Source organism: Salmo salar, chromosome ssa16 (genome assembly GCF_905237065.1).
Source record: "Salmo salar chromosome ssa16, Ssal_v3.1, whole genome shotgun sequence".
NCBI lineage: Eukaryota > Metazoa > Chordata > Actinopteri > Salmoniformes > Salmonidae > Salmo > Salmo salar.
The window spans coordinates 80,363,755-80,380,466 of NC_059457.1; the positions used below are offsets into that span (position 1 = coordinate 80,363,755).

Below are 16,712 nucleotides of genomic sequence, written 5' to 3' on the forward strand. Positions count from 1 at the left end.
GTCTTCATACTGACTCTAACTCACCTTTATACATTACTATGGTCTTCATACCTACTCTCTAACTCACCTTTATACATTATTATGGTCTTCATACCTACTCTCTAACTCACCTTTATACATTACTATGGTCTTCATACCTACTCTCTAACTCACCTTTATACATTACTATGGTCTTCATACCTACTCTCTAACTCACCTTTATACATTACTATGGTCTTCATACCTACTCCCTAACTCACCTTTATACATTACTATGGTCCTCATACCTACTCTCTAACTCACCTTTATACATTACTATGGTCCTCATACCTACTCTCTAACTCACCTTTATACATTACTATGGTCCTCATACCTACTCTCTAACTCACCTTTATACATTACTATGGTCATCATACCTACTCTCTAACTCACCTTTATACATTACTATGGTCCTCATACCTACTCCCTAACTCACCTTTATACATTACTATGGTCTTCATACCTACTCTCTAACTCACCTTTATACATTACTATGGTCCTCATACCTACTCCCTAACTCACCTTTATACATTACTATGGTCCTCATACCTACTCTCTAACTCACCTTTATACATTACTATGGTCCTCATACCTACTCTCTAACTCACCTTTATACATTACTATGGTCTTCATACCTACTCTCTAACTCACCTTTATACATTACTATGGTCCTCATACCTACTCTCTAACTCACCTTTATACATTACTATGGTCCTCATACCTACTCTCTAACTCACCTTTATACATTACTATGGTCCTCATACCTACTCTCTAACTCACCTTTATACATTACTATGGTCTTCATACCTACTCTCTAACTCACCTTTATACATTACTATGGTCCTCATACCTACTCTCTAACTCACCTTTATACATTACTATGGTCTTCATACCTACTCTCTAACTCACCTTTATACATTACTATGGTCTTCATACCTACTCTCTAACTCACCTTTGTACATTTTGTTTCCCTCCACAACAGTAGGGAGGAAGTTGCTCGGGGGCATTTTCCAGCCCTTCTCCTCCTCCTTCAAGAGACAAGAAATGAATCAATCAATTAAATTACGTGTATTACAGCTGGACACAGTTTTAAAGCTTTATAAGTAGTTTCATTCCGTGTTATTTTCTCAAAGTCCTATGTATAGTCTATGCATTTTAGGACAGATGCAATCTAAGCAAGGCAGAAAGGAAATGGCACCTTGTAGTTTAAGGTAATGACAGGGGTCTCAGGGCTTATGGCTATTTTAGTGGAGAGAGTTGAGGTTTTCAGAAACTCCACATGACTTGGATAGAGTTCAAAGCTGCTCTACAGATGACCTGCCCTCCGCTGTGCTGTTACACCAGGTCAGATCCAGAACTATCCATGCTGTGACACCAGATCAGATCCAGAACTATCTATTCTCTGACACCAGATCAGATCCAGAACTATCTATGCTCTGACACCAGGTCAGATCCAGAACTATCCATGCTGTGACACCAGATCAGATCCAGAACTATCCATGCTGTGACACCAGATCAGATCCAGAACTATCCATGCTGTGACACCAGGTCAGATCCAGAACTATCTATGCTGTGACACCAGGTCAGATCCAGAACTATCCATGCTGTTACACCAGGTCAGATCCAGAACTATCCATGCTGTTACACCAGGTCAGATCCAGAACTATCTATGCTGTGACACCAGGTCAGATCCAGAACTATCCATGCTGTTACACCAGGTCAGATCCAGAACTATCCATGCTGTTACACCAGGTCAGATCCAGAACTATCCATGCTGTGACACCAGATCAGATCCAGAACTATTCATGCTGTGACACCAGGTCAGATCCAGAACTATCTATGCTGTGACACCAGGTCAGATCCAGAACTATCCATGCTGTTACACCAGGTCAGATCCAGAACTATCTATGATGATGTGGATAAACAGTAGCAGACAGAGAGATGCTGAGTGGATGACTTATAGAACTAGATGTTGTCTTAATGCATAGTCAGGAGTACAACATCAACATCCAGTCCCTTTACACATGCACACATACGAAAACACACGCGCTCATGCACACACACGCATGGTTTCTCTTCCATTCAATGAGGAGAGTTCTAGACAGGTAGGGAGTGGACTGGGGGGACTGTTCTCAAAGGGAATCTATCAGTTATTCAGACATGGCATGTTTTATGTTCCCTCTCATTCTTTAATACATTTCACCATTAGCATTTAATGGCTCCCAAAAGATGGAGAAATCCATTTGAAAATATTGGAGGAGTCTTAAGTGCTTCATAATACGCTCCAACGTTGGATGACAACACTCATGATGCGAGGCAGGAAGCGTCCTTATGGATCGACCAGGACCAGGACCAGGACAGCCATGGTCAGATGTTGCATTTCAGGGCTGTGAAAACGTACTAGGGTTTTAATAGAGACAGATCAGGTAGTGAGGAACTGATGTCGATCATCGTGCTTAAGAGTGGGGGGGGTTTAGTGACCTGGTAAACCCGTGTTTATCTATAGATAACACTTCATTGTTTCTCTTTGTAGGACTGTTCAGGATTGTTCAGGACAAGGAAGTCCCATAGAAGTCCAATAACAAATCAGGGCACAACCATAGGGTTTAAAATATAACTGTTCACACCACCATGAGTCAATGTGTAACTTAACCTCTGATACAGACGTAATACTGCCAGTCACAGAAAGGAGTATAAAACTCCAAGAGATGAAGTGTCTATTTGATGAGTTCGACCATCCCATACCAAGCACATCTGGAATACTCCTCTAGGAATGAAGCCTGTAACGTGATGTCCCCTTCTAGCCATGGTATTTCTCTGGTTCATGAGCTGTCTCCAACGTGGTCAGATGGATGTGACATGTTCCTCCACAGCAAATTAAAGGGGCATTTCTTGGTTTTTACGTGAACAATGCTTCCATTCTAGTCTGTCGGATCAGAGCCAGAGAATATGAGTGAGGACTTGTAATCCTCTTTCTGTTGCACAGTAACCACTAGTCATGACATCATCCTGATTCTAGAACATTGTAATGTCCCCTGTGTACAGGATTAGCCTTACTGTAAAACGAGAAGTATCATGCCCTTTTTACCTCTATCCGTCTCTGGTAAAAGCGTGAGTGACAGACTGAGACACATTGGTTTTATCTCTGAGACGGTCAGTCTGCTTTTAGACTCTCTGACAGACTGCAGAGTGCTAGTTTAATCACACACCTCACTCAGAAGCACACTGTGCCATTCTGTCTGAGAGGCTAAAGTGACTCCCAACTACAAAGGAGAGAAGCCCTGCCAAGGCTCAGCTCTGTTCCCCTGAACATCTCTTATCAGTTCTTTTGGCTTTAATCCTACATTATCACCCTCAACCATTATCACAGCTATTCTAAGAGCCCTATTCAAGCAAGCTCCGTAACCGGATGTCCAGGACTGTACGGAAAACCCGGTTAAATAGACTTTGATTGAAAACAAGTGAACTCCTTATCCAATAGCTGTTGCTATTCTGTTCAGGAACACATATTAGCTACTTCAATAAGAGATTTAAAGTCATAGAGAAGTCATTCAACAAAATAGTCATGAATAATCTTAGTGCTCTATTCAATCCGTATCCAGGAAATACAGTGTTACAGCGTGATTTAAATTTAAAGGTAATGTTCCAGCGTTAGCTGAGCCTGCGTTCACGATAAACGCTGCACATGTCAGCTCAATCGGAATTTACCTTTACATTTATATTGCGTAATCTGTAACGCTTCAGCGATACAGGATGAATATAGCCCTTACTTTTATTGGCTTGATGTGGGACAACGAGAGACATATTCTTCATGCAAGGGGGATGTGGACTGGGACTGAATCCTTGGCTTGAACAAACCATTTTGAGGAACACTTGACTGAAGTCAGAAACATTTCCTCACAGAGTCTTCAGTCTTCAGCAGTAAACATCTCTATCGTTCCACCACACCCTCAATCATCTGAGAAGACCATGGGACAGAGCTCTACCGCTTAGCTTCTGATTTAGTAGCGGAGGGGTATTTTATGGTCTTAATTGTGTACGTCCAGTGGGATTGGGCCTTCATGAGGAAAACAGGTGGAGAGAGGCTGCAATAAAGCGCCTACTTCAATTCGCTTAAAAGGAAAAGCACACGACTGATGATTATTGCCCGTCACTTACACTTTCAGTCTATTGGTTTGACTTTGAGACTCTGTGGTCTTCTGAAGGTTTTGGATGTTTCACTTTGTTTTAAGAATGGCATTAAGGTCAGACTCAGATCAGTTATGATTCACTTTGTTTTAAGAATGGCATTAATAATAGCATGAGCCACCATTGGCCAGGCCTTGTCTGTTTAATAACATGAGCCACTATTGGCCAAGCCTTGTCTGTTTAATAGCATGAGCCACTATTGGCCACCAAGCCTTGTCTGTTTAATAACATGATCCACTATTGGCCAAGCCTTGTCTGAGCCCACCTCTCCTTTTTCTTTTCCTCCTTTCTTCTGTTTGCTTTTCCCCTTCTCGTCTTTCTTCTGATCCTTGCGTTCCTTCCCACCCATCTTATCTTTATTTATGTTGTCTTTCCTCTTCTTCTCCTTCTCTTCCTCTTTCGCTGCTAATTCTGCAGCGACCTATCAGGAACAAAAATGAGATGAGCATAGAAAAAGAAACGGAGTGTTTGTTAACTGTCTGTAGGTTAGATGAGGATCATGGGTCATTAGTCTACCTGGTCAGGTGTTTTCTGTGCAAATATGGCTGTTGATCCCCCATCCTCAGCATTGGGGAAGTCAGGAAACTTTCCAGTGGCATCTCTACAATAAATAGCATGTTTTAAAGGCACAATCTGGGATACTTCCTGTTCTTAAATGATCATTTTCATTACAGACATATCATTCTTGATGAATTGTACTATGTCACACTGAGAGTTAGATGGCAGACCCCCAACAAGGTCACCAGAGGGCAGACCCTCCTAATGGTTTTCTAAATGCCTCAGATACTTCCACAGATACTTCCACAGACAGATTGAGGAAGCTGTACCGACAGGGTTTAGATTCTCATCAGACAGGTTGAGGAAGCTGTACCGACAGGGTTTAGATTCTCATCAGACAGGTTGAGGAAGCTGTACCGACAGGGTTTAGATTCTCATCAGACAGGTTGAGGAAGCTGTACCGACAGGGTTTAGATTCTCATCAGACAGGTTGAGGAAGCTGTACCGACAGGGTTTAGATTCTCATCAGACAGGTTGAGGAAGCTGTACCGACAGGGTTTAGATTCTCATCAAACAGGTTGAGGAAGCTGTACCGACAGGGTTTAGATTCTCATCAGACAGGTTGAGGAAGCTGTACCGACAGGGTTTAAATTCTCATCAGACAGGTGGAGGAAGCTGTACCGACAGGGTTTAGATTCTCATCAGACAGGTTGAGGAAGCTGTACCGACAGGGTTTAGACTTTAGTCCACCCTGGAGGGTGTGACCACCTCATCCATCTGCCACGGTGCTTATAATGTTGTCAGCAGCTCAGCCGAGGTCACAGCAGAGGGCAGGGCCGTGGAGGCCAGGCTGGAGCCTGAGACACTGGGGTTGCGTCCAAAATGGGCCCATAGGGCTCTGGTCAAAAGTAGTACACTATTTAGGGAATAGGGTGCCTTTTGGGACGCAGACTGGGGCTGAATGTGGAGGCCAGGGCCATTGTGGGTCATTGCTTTGTCCCCATAGGAGCTGTTCTCTCTCTGTTCACTCCCCAGGGCTCTCCAGGGCCCCCAGCCTGGAGGACTTATGTCCATTGTCCCTCTACTGGTTAGGCAGGCAACACCCACCGCTGGCCAACCATAAATCACCCTGGAATGCACTAATAGGCAGCTAGCATGGAGGGGAAGAGACACACATGGAGGGAAGACACACATAGAGGGAAGACACACATAGAGGGAAGACACACATAGAGGGGAAGACACACATAGAGGGAAGACACACAGAGGGGAAGACACACATAGAGGGGAAGACACACATAGAGGGGAAGACACACATAGAGGGGAAGACACACATAGAGGGGAAGACACACATAGAGGGGAAGACACACATAGAGGGGAAGACACACATAGAGGGGAAGACACACATAGAGGGGAAGACACACATAGAGGGAAGACACACATAGAGGGGAAGACACACATAGAGGGGAAGACACACATAGAGGGGAAGACACACATAGAGGGGAAGACACACATAGAGGGGAAGACACACATAGAGGGGAAGACACACATAGAGGGAAGACACACATAGAAGGAAGACACACATAGAGGGGAAGACACACATAGAGGGAAGACACACATAGAAGGAAGACACACATAGCCACTGACTGTGGCTCCTTTCCTCCGGCCATATCCTGCACCTAACAGCCATTAGGCCTCACACTAACACTCTGTTTTTGCTCTTGGCCTCCCCCCTCCCCTTTTCCATTCCAACCTCCTCTTCATGACACGAACAGGGACAGATACATACTGGTGGGGAAGGGTTTGGCAGGAGCCAGGAAGAGTCTATGGGTGTGATAACCTCAGAGACATGGCAGTGAAAGGAGGAGTTAGGTTGGGAGAGAGAAGATAACACAGAAAAGAAACAGCTACTGTGAAAGAAGACAGACTTCCCCGTTGCCTGCCTGTCTCACCGGCACGCGATAAACCACTGTCTGATCTGCTCTTGCAGGGTTTCCCGTAGGGCCATCCACGGCACGCACAGACTCCTTGATGCTGACCAGGGCCCTCTGGTACTCAGCCTCATTCTCCTCCTGGACCAGCCTGCCAGTCGTCTCCACCTGCTGGGCCTTCAGCTGGGCCACGCTGGGCCTCTGCTGCTGCTCTGGAGGGACCTGAGGACCAGGGAGGACCAAACACAGCTATAGAGATTAGTGGGGTGAAACAGGGATGCAGCTTAAGCCCCACCCTCTTCAACATATATATCCATGAATTGGCGAGGGCACTAGAACAGTCTGCAGCACCCGGCCTCACCCTACTAGAATCTGAAGTCAAATGTCTACTCTTTGCTGATGAATTGGTGCTTCTGTCACCAACCAAGGAGGAGGGCCTACAGCAGCACCTAGATCTCCTGCACAGATTCTGCCAGACCTGGGCCCTGACAGTAAATCTCAGTAAGACCAAAATAATGGTGTTCCAAAAAAGGTCCAGTCGCCAGGACCACAAATACAAATTCATCTAGACACCGTTGCTCTAGAGCACACAAAAAATGATACATACCTCGGCCTAAACATCAGCGCCACAGGTAACTTCCACAAAGCTGTGAACGATCTGAGAGACAAGACAAGAAGGGCCTTCTATGCCATCACAAGGAGCATAAAATTCAACATACCAATTAGGATCTGGCTAAAAATACTTGAATCAGTTATAGAACCCATTGCCCTTTATGGTTGTGAAGTCTGGGGTCCGCTCACCAACCAAGAATTCACAAAAATGGACAAACACCAAATTGAGACTCTGCATGCAGAATTCTGCAAAAATATCCTCAGTGTATAACGTAGAACACCAAATAATACATGCAGAGCAGAATTAGGCCGATACCCACTAATTATCAAAATCCAGAAAGAGACGTTCAATTCTACAACCACCTAAAAGGAAGCGATTCCCAAACCTTCCATAACAAAGCCATCACCTACAGAGAGATGAACCTGGAGTTGAGTCCCCTAAGCAAGCTGGTCCTGGGGCTCTGTTCACAAACACAAACACACCCCACAGAGCCCCAGGACAGCACCACAATTAGGCCCAACCAAATCATGAGAAAACAAAAAGATAATTACTTGACACATTGGAAAGAATTAACAAAAAAACTAGAATGCTATTTGGCCCTAAACAGAGAGTACACAGTGGCAGAATACCTGACCATGTGACTGACCCAAAATTAAGGAAAGCTTTGACTAAGTACAGACTCAGTGAGCATAGCCTTGCTATTGAGAGAGGCCACCGTAGGCAGACCTGGCTCTCAAGAGAAGACAGGCTATTTGCACACTGCCCACAAAATGAGGTGGAAACTGCAGCACTTCCTAACCTCTTGCCAAATGTATGACCATATTAGAGACACATATTTCCCTCAGATTACACAGATCCACAAAGAATTTGAATACAAATCCAATCCAATCACAGCAGCAAGATTTGTGACCTGTTGCCACAAGAAAAGGGCAACCAGTGAAGAACAAACACCATTTATTTCCCTTTTGTACTTTAACTATTTGCACATTGTTACAACAATGTATATAGACATAATATCACATTTGAAATGTCTTTATTCTTTTGTACCTTTTGTGAGTGTAATGTTTACTGTTTTATTGTTTATTTCACGTTTGTTTATTATCTATTTCACTTAGGCAATGTTTCCCATGCCTATAAAGCCCCTTAAATTTAATTGAATTGAGAGAGAGAGACAAACAGATTTAGCACAAAGGGAAGATAAACAAAATTACCATGGCACCAAGGCTTGTCTGGTTATCACCACTGGTACTGATTGGCTGACCTTCACAATACAGACGTGTCTGTGATATTCTGTGTTTACTGACTCAGAGTAACCCTGCCCCTTTGTTACCCAACACAGTCCTGGTAGAGGGAACAGTGAACAAGTACACCCACCATTCCCAGAAATACCATCTCCTCCAGCCGTTCTCTCCTGGTCCTCTTCCTCTGACTGTAGCCCCGCCAAACCTGTAACACACCAGAACAACAGGACAGCTAGGACACAACACGGGATACCTAGAACATACCAGAACAACAGGACAGCTAGGACACAACACAGGACACCTAGAACACACCAGAACAACAGGACAGCTAGGACACAACACGGGACACCTAGAACACACCAGAACAACAGGACAGCTAGGACACAACACGGGACACCTAGAACACACCAGAACAACAGGACACCTAGGACACAACACGGGACACCTAGAACACACCAGAACAACAGGACAGCTAGGACACAACACGGGACACCTAGAACATACCAGAACAACAGGACAGCTAGGACACAACACGGGACACCTAGAACACACCAGAACAACAGGACAGCTAGGACACAACACGGGACACCTAGAACATACCAGAACAACAGGACAGCTAGGACACAACACGGGACACCTAGAACACACCAGAACAACAGGACAGCTAGGACACAACCCGGGACACCTACAACACACCAGAACAACAGGACAGCTAGGACACAACACGGGACACCTACAACACACCAGAACAACAGGACAGCTAGGACACAACACAGGACACCTAGAACACACCAGAACAACAGGACAGCTAGGACACAACACAGGACACCTAGAACACACCAGAACAACAGGACAGCTAGGACACAACACGGGACACCTAGAACACACCAGAAAAACAGGACAGCTAGGACACAACACAGGACACCTAGAACACACCAGAAAAACAGGACACCTAGGACACAACACGGGACACCTAGAACACACCAGAACAACAGGACAGCTAGGACACAACACGGGACACCTAGAACACACCAGAAAAACAGGACAGCTAGGACACAACACAGGACACCTAGAACACACCAGAACAACAGGACAGCTAGGACACAACACAGGACACCTAGAACACACCAGAAAAACAGGACAGCTAGGACACAACACGGGACACCTAGAACACACCAGAACAACAGGACAGCTAGGACACAACACGGGACACCTAGAACACACCAGAAAAACAGGACAGCTAGGACACAACACAGGACACCTAGAACACACCAGAACAACAGGACAGCTAGGACACAACACGGGACACCTAGAACATACCAGAACAACAGGACAGCTAGGACACAACACGGGACACCTAGAACACACCAGAACAACAGGACAGCTAGGACACAACACAGGACACCTAGAACACACCAGAACAACAGGACAGCTAGGACACAACACAGGACACCTAGAACACACCAGAAAAACAGGACAGCTAGGACACAACACAGGACACCTAGAACACACCAGAACAACAGGACAGCTAGGACACAACACAGGACACCTAGAACACACCAGAAAAACAGGACACCTAGAACACAACAAGACATACCTAGAACCCAAAACAAGACACACATAGAACATAAAACGAGACACGTAGAACACAAGACAAGGGGACAGACAAAAGGGGATTTTATAACCAGCATGCCCATACTGCATTGCATGAACAGCTGAGAGCTGAGCAGAGCCCGACAAATGCCAAACACTCAGGACCCGGGGGCTGGCAGGCAGCTAATATCCAGGAGACAGACGCTACTCATGATAACACCTGCCTCTTCCCCCCCCATGGAAGAGACCCCTCTCTATGGCTGGCCTGCTCCAATGATATCTCCCACTCACATAGATGAGGAATGCAACACTACTGCAGGGAGGAATGAGCCTATGTATCAGTCACAGTGGTGGTGACATCTGATATGAAAGTAGTGTCCTGTTCTACCAAGGTGCTGCTTACAAAGTCAGGTTTGTCTAACAGTGTTTGATCGATACCGTCCCTTGTGCAAGACAGGGATTAACATTGATCCAGCGCTCTGACCTGAACATGAACCCTAACAGGTCAGGTCAACAGAACCACTTGTCACTACCTCAGCCATGCCACGTTATTATAACCATACATGATCCAACCTCTCCATAAAATATCTACACACCCGATTCCTCCGTGAAAGCAATGTGCCCAGCGGCTTTGTTAGGCCAGAGATGGTTTACACTTGGGCCGATGAGAGAGAATGGTGGGGGGAACTGAAAGTGAGTCTGAATTTTAGGTGTTCGTTTCCATGACCTTGCTGATCATGTAATGTGATGACCCAGCGTTTTGACATCTGGGTGTCTGTATGGGAACATCTAGGTGGTACTATGGTTATGAACCAACCAACAGCAGAGAGGTGACATTGAGATAACATTGCTGAGATGAACTTGTTGTGCCTTTTTGCAAAGCAGGGAGAAAACAATATCACTTGGACCAATTTCTCCATACAAAGTAAAAGCAGCCATCGATTTGGACTTGGACTCAGTCCAAGTGTATAGCAGAGTTTAATACAGATGGTACTCTGTTACCCATCTTTAAGCAATTCATCAAGAGGTGGTTTGGCTTTGACGAGAGAGAGTGGGATGAACTACAACCCTCTGACAAGAGAGAGTGTGATGAACTACAACCCTCTGATTAGAGAGAGTGGGATGAACTACAACCCTCTGACTAGAGAGAGTGTGATGAACTACAACCCTCTGATTAGAGAGAGTGGGATGAACTACAACCCTCTGATTAGAGAGAGTGTGATGAACTACAACCCTCTGACTAGAGAGAGTGTGATGAACTACAACCCTCTGACTAGAGAGAGTGTGATGAACTACAACCCTCTGATTAGAGAGAGTGTGATGAACTACAACCCTCTGACTAGAGAGAGTGGGATAAACTACAACCCTCTGACTAGAGAGAGTGGGATAAACTACAACCCTCTGACTATAGAGAGTGTGATGAACTACAACCCTCTGACTAGAGAGAGTGTGATGAACTACAACCCTCTGACTAGAGAGAGTGGGATAAACTACAACCCTCTGACTATAGAGAGTGTGATGAACTACAACCCTCTGATTAGAGAGAGTGGGATGAACTACAACCCTCTGACTAGAGAGAGTGTGATGAACTACAACCCTCTGACTAGAGAGAGTGGGATAAACTACAACCCTCTGACTATAGAGAGTGTGATGAACTACAACCCTCTGATTAGAGAGAGTGGGATGAACTACAACCCTCTGATTAGAGAGAGTGTGATGAACTACAACCCTCTGATTAGAGAGAGTGGGATGAACTACAACCCTCTGATTAGAGAGAGTGTGATGAACTACAACCCTCTGATTAGAGAGAGTGTGATGAACTACAACCCTCTGATTAGAGAGAGTGGGATGAACTACAACCCTCTGACTAGAGAGAGTGGGATGAACTACAACCCTCTGACTAGAGAGAGTGGGATGAACTACAACCCTCTGACTAGAGAGAGTGTGATGAACTACAACCCTCTGACTAGAGAGAGTGTGATGAACTACAACCCTCTGACTAGAGAGAGTGGGATGAACTACAACCCTCTGACTAGAGAGAGTGGGATGAACTACAACCCTCTGACTAGAGAGAGTGGGATGAACTACAACCCTCTGACTAGAGAGAGTGTGATGAACTACAACCCTCTGATTAGAGAGAGTGGGATGAACTACAACCCTCTGACTAGAGAGAGTGTGATGAACTACAACCCTCTGATTAGAGAGAGTGTGATGAACTACAACTCTCTGACTATAGAGAGTGTGATGAACTACAACCCTCTGATTAGAGAGAGTGGGATGAACTACAACCCTCTGACTAGAGAGAGTGTGATGAACTACAACCCTCTGATTAGAGAGAGTGTGATGAACTACAACCCTCTGATTAGAGAGAGTGTGATGAACTACAACCCTCTGACTAGAGAGAGTGGGATGAACTACAACCCTCTGACTAGAGAGAGTGGGATGAACTACAACCCTCTGATTAGAGAGAGTGGGATGAACTACAACCCTCTGATTAGAGAGAGTGTGATGAACTACAACCCTCTGACTAGAGAGAGTGTGATGAACTACAACCCTCTGACTAGAGAGAGTGGGATGAACTACAACCCTCTGACTAGAGAGAGTGGGATGAACTACAACCCTCTGACTGGAGAGAGTGTGATGAACTACAACCCTCTGACTAGAGAGAGTGTGATGAACTACAACCCTCTGACTAGAGAGAGTGGGATGAACTACAACCCTCTGACTAGAGAGAGTGTGATGAACTACAACCCTCTGACTAGAGAGAGTGGGATGAACTACAACCCTCTGATTAGAGAGAGTGGGATGAACTACAACCCTCTGACTAGAGAGAGTGTGATGAACTACAACCCTCTGACTAGAGAGAGTGTGATGAACTACAACCCTCTGACTAGAGAGAGTGGGATAAACTACAACCCTCTGACTATAGAGAGTGTGATGAACTACAACCCTCTGATTAGAGAGAGTGGGATGAACTACAACCCTCTGATTAGAGAGAGTGTGATGAACTACAACCCTCTGATTAGAGAGAGTGGGATGAACTACAACCCTCTGATTAGAGAGAGTGTGATGAACTACAACCCTCTGATTAGAGAGAGTGTGATGAACTACAACCCTCTGATTAGAGAGAGTGGGATGAACTACAACCCTCTGACTAGAGAGAGTGGGATGAACTACAACCCTCTGACTAGAGAGAGTGGGATGAACTACAACCCTCTGACTAGAGAGAGTGTGATGAACTACAACCCTCTGACTAGAGAGAGTGTGATGAACTACAACCCTCTGACTAGAGAGAGTGGGATGAACTACAACCCTCTGACTAGAGAGAGTGGGATGAACTACAACCCTCTGACTAGAGAGAGTGGGATGAACTACAACCCTCTGACTAGAGAGAGTGTGATGAACTACAACCCTCTGATTAGAGAGAGTGGGATGAACTACAACCCTCTGACTAGAGAGAGTGTGATGAACTACAACCCTCTGATTAGAGAGAGTGTGATGAACTACAACTCTCTGACTATAGAGAGTGTGATGAACTACAACCCTCTGATTAGAGAGAGTGGGATGAACTACAACCCTCTGACTAGAGAGAGTGTGATGAACTACAACCCTCTGATTAGAGAGAGTGTGATGAACTACAACCCTCTGATTAGAGAGAGTGTGATGAACTACAACCCTCTGACTAGAGAGAGTGGGATGAACTACAACCCTCTGACTAGAGAGAGTGGGATGAACTACAACCCTCTGATTAGAGAGAGTGGGATGAACTACAACCCTCTGATTAGAGAGAGTGTGATGAACTACAACCCTCTGATTAGAGAGAGTGTGATGAACTACAACCCTCTGACTAGAGAGAGTGGGATGAACTACAACCCTCTGATTAGAGAGAGTGGGATGAACTACAACCCTCTGACTAGAGAGAGTGTGATGAACTACAACCCTCTGACTAGAGAGTGTGATGAACTACAACCCTCTGACTAGAGAGAGTGGGATGAACTACAACCCTCTGACTAGAGAGAGTGTGATGAACTACAACCCTCTGACTAGAGAGAGTGGGATGAACTACAACCCTCTGACTAGAGAGAGTGGGATGAACTACAACCCTCTGACTGGAGAGAGTGTGATGAACTACAACCCTCTGACTAGAGAGAGTGTGATGAACTACAACCCTCTGATTAGAGAGAGTGTGATGAACTACAACCCTCTGACTAGAGAGAGTGGGATGAACTACAACCCTCTGACTAGAGAGAGTGTGATGAACTACAACTCTCTGACTATAGAGAGTGTGATGAACTACAACCCTCTGACTAGAGAGAGTGTGATGAACTACAACCCTCTGATTAGAGAGAGTGTGATGAACTACAACCCTCTGATTAGAGAGAGTGTGATGAACTACAACCCTCTGATTAGAGAGAGTGTGATGAACTACAACCCTCTGACTAGAGAGAGTGGGATGAACTACAACCCTCTGATTAGAGAGAGTGTGATGAACTACAACCCTCTGACTAGAGAGAGTAGGATGAACTACAACCCTCTGATTAGAGAGAGTGTGATGAACTACAACCCTCTGACTAGAGAGAGTGTGATGAACTACAACCCTCTGACTAGAGAGAGTGTGATGAACTACAACCCTCTGATTAGAAAGAGTGTGATGAATTACAACCCTCTGACTAGAGAGTGTGATGAACTACAACCCTCTGACTAGAGAGAGTGGGATGAACTACAACCCTCTGACTAGAGAGAGTGTGATGAACTACAACCCTCTGACTAGAGAGAGTGTGATGAACTACAACCCCCTTACTAGAGAGAGTGGGATGAACTACAACCCTCTGACTAGAGAGTGTGATGAACTACAACCCTCTTACTATAGAGAGTGGGATGAACTACAACCCTCTGATTAGAGAGAGTGGGATGAACTACAACCCTCTGACTAGAGAGAGTGTGATGAACTACAACCCTCTGATTAGAGAGAGTGGGATGAACTACAACCCTCTTACTATAGAGAGTGTGATGAACTATAACCCTCTGACTAGAGAGAGTGTGATGAACTACAACTCTCTGATTAGAGAGAGTTTGATGAACTACAACCCTCTGATTAGAGAGAGTGGGATGAACTACAACCCTCTGACTAGAGAGAGTGTGATGAACTACAACCCTCTGATTAGAGAGAGTGGGATGAACTACAACCCTCTGACTAGAGACAGTGTGATGAACTACAACCCTCTGATTAGAGAGAGTGGGATGAACTACAACCCTCTGACTATAGAGAGTGTGATGAACTACAACCCTCTGATTAGAGAGAGTGTGATGAACTACAACCCTCTGACTAGAGAGAGTGTGATGAACTACAACCCTCTGATTAGAGAGAGTGTGATGAACTACAACCCTCTGACTAGAGAGAGTGTGATGAACTACAACCCTCTGACTAGAGAGAGTGTGATGAACTACAACCCTCTGACTAGAGAGAGTGTGATGAACTACAACCCTCTGATTAGAGAGAGTGTGATGAACTACAACCCTCTGACTAGAGAGAGTGTGATGAACTACAACCCTCTGACTAGAGAGAGTGGGATGAACTACAACCCTCTGACTAGAGAGAGTGGGATGAACTACAACCCTCTGATTAGAGAGAGTGGGATGAACTACAACCCTCTGACTAGAGAGAGTGTGATGAACTACAACCCTCTGATTAGAGAGAGTGGGATGAACTACAACCCTCTGACTATAGAGAGTGTGATGAACTACAACCCTCTGATTAGAGAGAGTGTGATGAACTACAACCCTCTGACTAGAGAGAGTGTGATGAACTACAACCCTCTGATTAGAGAGAGTGTGATGAACTACAACCCTCTGACTAGAGAGAGTGTGATGAACTACAACCCTCTGACTAGAGAGAGTGTGATGAACTACAACCCTCTGACTAGAGAGAGTGTGATGAACTACAACCCTCTGATTAGAGAGAGTGTGATGAACTACAACCCTCTGACTAGAGAGAGTGTGATGAACTACAACCCTCTGACTAGAGAGAGTGTGATGAACTACAACCCTCTGATTAGAGAGAGTGTGATGAACTACAACCCTCTGACTAGAGAGAGTGTGATGAACTACAACCCTCTGACTAGAGAGAGTGGGATGAACTACAACCCTCTGACTAGAGAGAGTGGGATGAACTACAACCCTCTGACTAGAGAGAGTGTGATGAACTACAACCCTCTGACTAGAGAGAGTGGGATGAACTACAACCCTCTGACTAGAGAGAGTGTGATGAACTACAACCCTCTGACTAGAGAGAGTGTGATGAACTACAACCCTCTGACTAGAGAGAGTGTGATGAACTACAACCCTCTGATTAGAGAGAGTGTGATGAACTACAACCCTCTGATTAGAGAGAGTGGGATGAACTACAACCCTCTGACTAGAGAGAGTGGGATGAACTACAACCCTCTGATTAGAGAGAGTGTGATGAACTACAACCCTCTGACTAGAGAGAGTGTGATGAACTACAACCCTCTGACTAGAGAGAGTGTGATGAACTACAACCCTCTGACTAGAGAGAGTGTGATGAACTACAACCCTCTGATTAGAGAGAGTGTGATGAACTACAACCCTCTGATTAGAGAGAGTGTGATGAAC

At 45.2% G+C, this 16,712-nt stretch overlaps 1 pseudogene; it reads right to left on the reverse strand.

Annotated features, from left to right (window-relative positions):
• LOC106574789 (dynein regulatory complex protein 11-like) overlaps positions 1-16,712 on the reverse strand; it is a 102,909-nt pseudogene that overhangs the window by 14,046 nt on the left and 72,151 nt on the right.